Raw genomic sequence first — 5969 nt, 5'->3', positions numbered from 1 at the left:
GGGCCCGAAGACGGTTTTAACTCTAAATAGTGTTATTTTAATGCAATTGAAGTTAGAAAACCATTTATGAAATCATTTTTCATATCCGAGTAGTGGATTAAACCGTCTCATGTATAGCCAATCCACGCACGCATATCAAAAACACGTTATAGTCCGATCACCATCGGGTGGTTTTTGGAAGGTGCAGATACTGGGTATCTATATTATGTTGTAGCTAGGTAATTTCTGTAAATTGCAAGCAGGTCCAAAAACTAGACCATTGGAGTTGCTCTAAGCCTCTACTACTTCACAAGATGGAAACAGGACGAAACAAATGTCCCACATTACTAAGAATACGATTTTTAGCTCCAAATGTCAGTATAAAGACTTATTGTTTCGATAGTAAAACACATGCAGTCACGCAATGAGCACAAAGCGAACTATTCTTTCGCCTTTTACTAAAGAATACCGTGTGCTCGCTGCATTTTAGTGGCATACATAAATTTTTGGAGGAAAACTTTCGTGTGAAGCTTCCATTAATTCAAGTTTGAGATTTTCTAGCCATTATTCGGGTGAATAAATAAACACTATTTTCCAAACTAACTATTACAAAATTAATTACTAATCTAACCAAATCTTTAGAGTCATTTTAGGTATATAGGGAGTACGGACCCTATTCTATAAACAGTACCGACTTAATTAAAAATTCGTAAACAATACCCAAGTTCACTTCGAACTACTAATAGTTTCAAATCGTCTGAAAATTCGTAAACAGTACCCAAATTCACTTTTTCTGATATTAATAAAAACTCATTTTGTTTCCCTGTTTTGTATTTCAGTTATTGCAGTATGAAATTTGTCGTTATAAATTTGTTTCCCTCACGTAGAGTTCACCAAATTTGTAACGACAAATTTTGCATTGCAATAACTGAAATACAAACCAAGGAAACAAAATGAGTTTTTATTAATATCAGAAAAGTTAATTTGGGAGTACAAAGTCTTTAAATTAGGGAAATAAGTTAGATGTTCGACTAATAGACCGTAGCTTTGACTTTCTTGATGCCTTGTAAGCGACATGCATCGATTTCTTCCTTGCGATATCTGATAAAAGAAATGTGCTAAACTGGCCTAGACTTATCAGAGAATTGGTGCTTTAACTTGCTCCATTTTGTCTTTGCCCAAAAGATTTGTAATGCATCTGACCTCGGTATACCCAGGTAATTTGAGAATCTTTAACTTGCCAGATTCATCTAGTGTATCTACAATGAAAAAGAACTATGCTGGAGGGTTTCCCGTCAGGTGGAAGCTCATACAGGTCCTGTCTGGGTGGTCGACTTTTTGGACGGGGCATAAATGACCAGGCTCAGTTCTCCAGTCTAAAGATTTCCCAAATTACACTGACTTTATCCCTACCCCTCCAGCTCAGATGAAAATTTTTCGCAGTTATATTTACCCCATATTGTTTATATGAGTAGGAGGACGTGTTGGAAAGAGCCAAATCCGCCAAAGAAAAAGTAGTCCGTGAAGCCTTATTAGCTCAAGGACGACTTACTCCAAGTTATACAACAAGAAATGCAGATGTTACTATCACTTCTAGTGACAGCTCAGTGAATTCAGCAGCTATATATAGTTGAAACTAATGTCTCTACGTCTAGTGCTGATGAAGATGATGAAGATTCTAGTTCTGCTATTCCAATTGATGAGTAATATTTGTCTTTAACTCCCAGAAACATTTAAGAGTAATATTTAAATGACATAATAGAAGTCTCCATGAAATGCAAATCGTAGTAAGTTGTAGAATTCCTTATCAACATCAACCGACTATGAATTTGCGAAAAATGCCTATATATCTTCATGTCTATATGTAATGGTGTTCATTTAATTTCCAATTAGCCATAGACCGGCTCATATGATGGCTCATGTGTTGTAAACCAATGAACCCTTTATTTTGATGTATATATAGTAGTAATAAGACTTAAAACTTGTAATTTTGGGTCTTTTCGGATCGTTTCAGATTGGGTCAATTACGGGTCAAGTGGTTTTGGATAGGGTAAACATTGGGTCAATCAAAGTACGTGCCGGATTTGCTCAATTCAGGTTTCTAAAATGTTATTCGTGTGACATTATAAGTTATAGCCACGGTATCTAAAATGATTCCATACCAAGCATGACTTGCTTAAAACCTCAACTTTTTGCTAGTCCTTCACTAAGTAGCACCAAAACGGACACAAATACAGACACGATACGAACACGTGACAGTGACACGACTTCCCCCTAAAATTCAGGACAAGGACACGTTATTTAAATCTAATAAAATATATTTTTATAGTTATAAATAACGTACGATTTTATTTTTATACGTGTATTTGATATTAAGTTTAAATAAGTGAAAGTAAAGTTTGACCTTGACTATAACTTATTCTCATTTCTTGCCCAAACCCATATTCGAACCAATCTCTTTTGACATATCATTCCTCGTGTAGAGAACGGTAATCACCCTCAATTTAACTCATTTCCTCACCATGAAACAACGCACTATTCAGCCTAAATTCAACTTGATTTCGTTTGAAAGTGTGTCTAAAATGTGTTCAAATACTATGGACACATGTTTGAATTGAGACGTGTCCAAATAAATAAAGAAAATTACTTTATTAGACACGGCTTTATAGGTGTCCGACATGTTTAGGCGTGTGTCCGATAAGTATCGGTGTTCGACACGGTGTTCAATACGGACTACTGATTAGGAGGAATGTCTTTGCTACCGGGCAAACTATGTCAAACACGGACGACTAATTAAGAGGAGTGTCCGTATTAACTTTCTTAGCAAACTGATATAGTGATAGACTCATAGCTCTTCTAGAATTTGTACCACAAGTCGGAAATTTCCGCAAGACCAAGGTAATCTCTCTCCTCATTCATCCTTTTTTAGCTTAGCTTTCACTTTTATCCTCCATTTTATTTTCTAATTAAACCCAGTTAATCGTGATAATCACTCACTCTTTGATTATTGCTTAGTTCTAGATAGATCATCTGGAACACCATATGAAGTGCTTTGCAGAACAATCAAACAATGGCGTTTCGATATCAAAGCATATATAAGGCGAATTTCCTCGCTCTAATCAGGTACATAAGCTCATATTGTTATTACTTTACTTTGATTTTTATGTAGTCTAATGATGAATAAAACCCATACCGGCGAAGTACTCGAGAAAACTGATGTTTATAGAAGCCCAGCAAAGGATACTTGACACGACCTTACTTGAACAGGATCTGTTCTATAGGCTCGTACCTCTGTATCCTTAAGATCTATAGAGGCAGGAAACAAAGTGTGGTTGATGAACCCATAGTCATGCGATCAGAGCGTGATTAACGGCTGCCATTGATCTTCGGACCAGTGGTTTGCTGTAGAGGATCGTTCCTCAGTCCACTCGTGGGCTTGGGATGGTCGCATGGTTGTCTGACGCACTTCCCCCTTTTTTTAACCGGTGTAGACTTGCAAAGGGTTAAGAGCTATGTAGTCATGAATACACATGAATCAGATCTAAAGGTGATTAATGCGGGTTTGGATCAAAATTTGAGAATTTTTGGTCCCGGACAAGCATGAGGATGAGATGGGTTTGTGGGGATTAGCCTATGTTAGGCTTTATATCTCATTAAAATTCTTCTGAACTTGATAATCATAGTTCAAAACTTGAAAAACATACACATTAATAGCACAACTGCCTAAAGAAAATAACATCTGAAATACTTGTCATCAGCACAACACAATATCTCAACATATTGCAAGTTAGAAAACAACTAAAAGACATAAGTAATGCAAATCATACAAGTAAATATCATGGAAATCCATCTGGTAAATTGTCTTATTAAGTGTTAAGTAATCCCTTATGAGTACGTAGTCCCACCAATACGTTCCCACAAATAACTTGGCTAGACCTTAAGCACAAAATTAGGAGGAAAGCTTCTCTCCAGTTAACTCGACAAGTCTAGTACTTTTTAACAAAGGAAGGGGGGGAATCAAAAGGTGCTGAAATTACCAACTTACCCTTTCTTTGTGTGTTAGAAAAGTACTGCAGTTACTGAAGAGGATTCGAGGATCCTATCCTCGGATCCTGATTGCAAAATTAGCATATTTCACTATATGGAAATTTGAATCTGTCTAAACACTACATTGTTACAAAAATTGACTTTGTGGGGGTTTAAATTGATAATTTCTTTTGCTTGTTTCCTTCGTTCTCCTTGTGTTTACCGTAATAATTCAAGAGTTGGGACAATGTCTCCTAAATTTTGAGTTTGTCACTCTTATAAAAGGGTGGTTGACTCGGTAAACACGATTTGCACGTTATCACATATATCTGGGATAACATAGTGGTTGCGGATTGTCTAGTATCTAGAAAATCTACTTTGTTTTTTTGGTACGGACATGTGGAGCTAATTTAGTGTACTTTTGTTTGGCTTCGGGCGTTGCTTCTTGGCGTTCTGACAGGCGGCGAACTATTGAAAATTATAGAACATGGCTATTTTGAGCATTATTGACATTCTTGTTTACAAAATTATAGAACATGGCTTGGGATGGTCTCATGGTTGTCTGACGCACTTCCCCCTTTTTTTTATCGGTGTACTTGTTCAAGATACGAGTTATCCGACTCGTATGCAAGAACGTCACTACGCTGTAAATATATTGGGTATATTATCAATATGTTTATCATAGACTTGCGTAATCCCACCAATACGTTCCCACAGATAACTTGGCTAGACCTTAAGCACAAAATTTGCTCCTGAAATTGGCATATTTCACTATATGGAAATTTGAATATGTCTAAACACTACATTGGTACAAAATTGACTTTGTGGGGGGTTTAGATTGATTATTTCTTTTGCTTGTTTCCTTCGTTCTCCTTGTGTTTAATGTGATTATTCAAGAGTTGGGACAATATTTCCTAAATTTCGAGTTTGTCACTCTTATAAAAGGGTGGTTGACTCGGTAAACATGATTTGTACGTTATCACATATAGTTGGGATTCACTCACTGCGCATTTGGTAAAAATATAGCGGTTGCGGATTGTCTGAGCTAATTTAGTGTACTTTTGTTTTGGCTTCCAATGTTGCTTCTTGGCGTTTTGACGGGCGGTGATCAATTGAAAATTACAAAACATGGCTATTTTGAGCATTATTGACATTCTTGTTTACAAATCTAAGTTTGCGGGTATGCCGTCGGATGTTGGTGACAATGTAGTTCTGGTTTAATAAAAGGTTTTGGTGTAGGCATCAAGTCCCCTTCACCCCTGTGACAAGTAAACTAAATCTTTAGATTTTGCATTAATAAAATTTGAGACCATGCTATAGCTTTAGGTGAGATTAGGATTCAATATTCATGTAGCCATGTAGGGAGCATTATACAATAGAGTGATAGGCTGCAATGATAAACAGAGGAGTTATACAAAATTAGTTTTGTCCCACATCGAGCAAATAGTTCAAAGGAAAGGACTTGTCATACTATAAAATAGGCAATGGGCTATTGAAATTATCATACCTTTCTTGGCCTTTTGGCTAAGATCAAGTGTTGTATCTGTTCTTATCAGTTTAATATCTGATATGTGGGCCATTGGCTCACATGATATTAAATTTATTTTTTAAGAGGTGAGGTCCATCAAGGTAGCTTGCTGCCTGGGCCTTCACGTGTCGCCCATGCGTTGCACTATTGCTTGGGCCTGGCGCACCTCTCCAATTCAGTTTTAAGCTTTAGACTATCTATTTTTTGGGAGGCGTGGTAGCTAAAGGGTCGATCGAGGGAGGGATAAAGTGGCAGTTGGAAACGGAGTGCTTGTCACGAGATTACTGATGGCATTGGATAAATCCGTATTACTGCTACTCTATGCTCAACAAATCAATTCAAATAACATCAAGTCATCTCTTGACACTCTGCTGACATAGGAGTTTGCATATGAACTGCTACTCCACACTTAACAAATCAATAAAAATAGCATCGT

General features: G+C 36.9%; 1 long non-coding RNA gene and 3 other non-coding genes across 4 annotated transcripts; all 4 read left to right on the top strand.

The window, feature by feature from the left end:
- Window positions 1-394: 394 nt before the first annotated feature.
- On the top strand, window positions 395-512 carry LOC141654139 (U5 spliceosomal RNA). Its single transcript, XR_012547706.1, has one exon. It is a non-coding gene; the product is annotated as a U5 spliceosomal RNA (small nuclear RNA).
- Window positions 513-2800: 2288 nt separating this feature from the next.
- On the top strand, window positions 2801-3461 carry LOC141653395 (uncharacterized). The gene is made up of 2 exons (XR_012547392.1): window positions 2801-2877; window positions 2995-3461. It is a non-coding gene; the product is annotated as an uncharacterized LOC141653395 (long non-coding RNA).
- On the top strand, window positions 3229-3446 carry LOC141654122 (small nucleolar RNA U3). Its single transcript, XR_012547693.1, has one exon. It is a non-coding gene; the product is annotated as a small nucleolar RNA U3 (small nucleolar RNA).
- Window positions 3462-5508: 2047 nt separating the features above from the next.
- LOC141654535 (U2 spliceosomal RNA) lies at window positions 5509-5704 on the top strand. Its single transcript, XR_012548092.1, has one exon. It is a non-coding gene; the product is annotated as a U2 spliceosomal RNA (small nuclear RNA).
- Window positions 5705-5969: the final 265 nt, after the last annotated feature.

This window comes from Silene latifolia, chromosome 4, assembly GCF_048544455.1.
Source record: "Silene latifolia isolate original U9 population chromosome 4, ASM4854445v1, whole genome shotgun sequence".
Classification (NCBI taxonomy): domain Eukaryota; kingdom Viridiplantae; phylum Streptophyta; class Magnoliopsida; order Caryophyllales; family Caryophyllaceae; genus Silene; species Silene latifolia.
The sequence above is the reverse complement of the archived record's forward strand: the minus strand, read 5'-3'. Positions and strand labels throughout refer to the sequence as shown.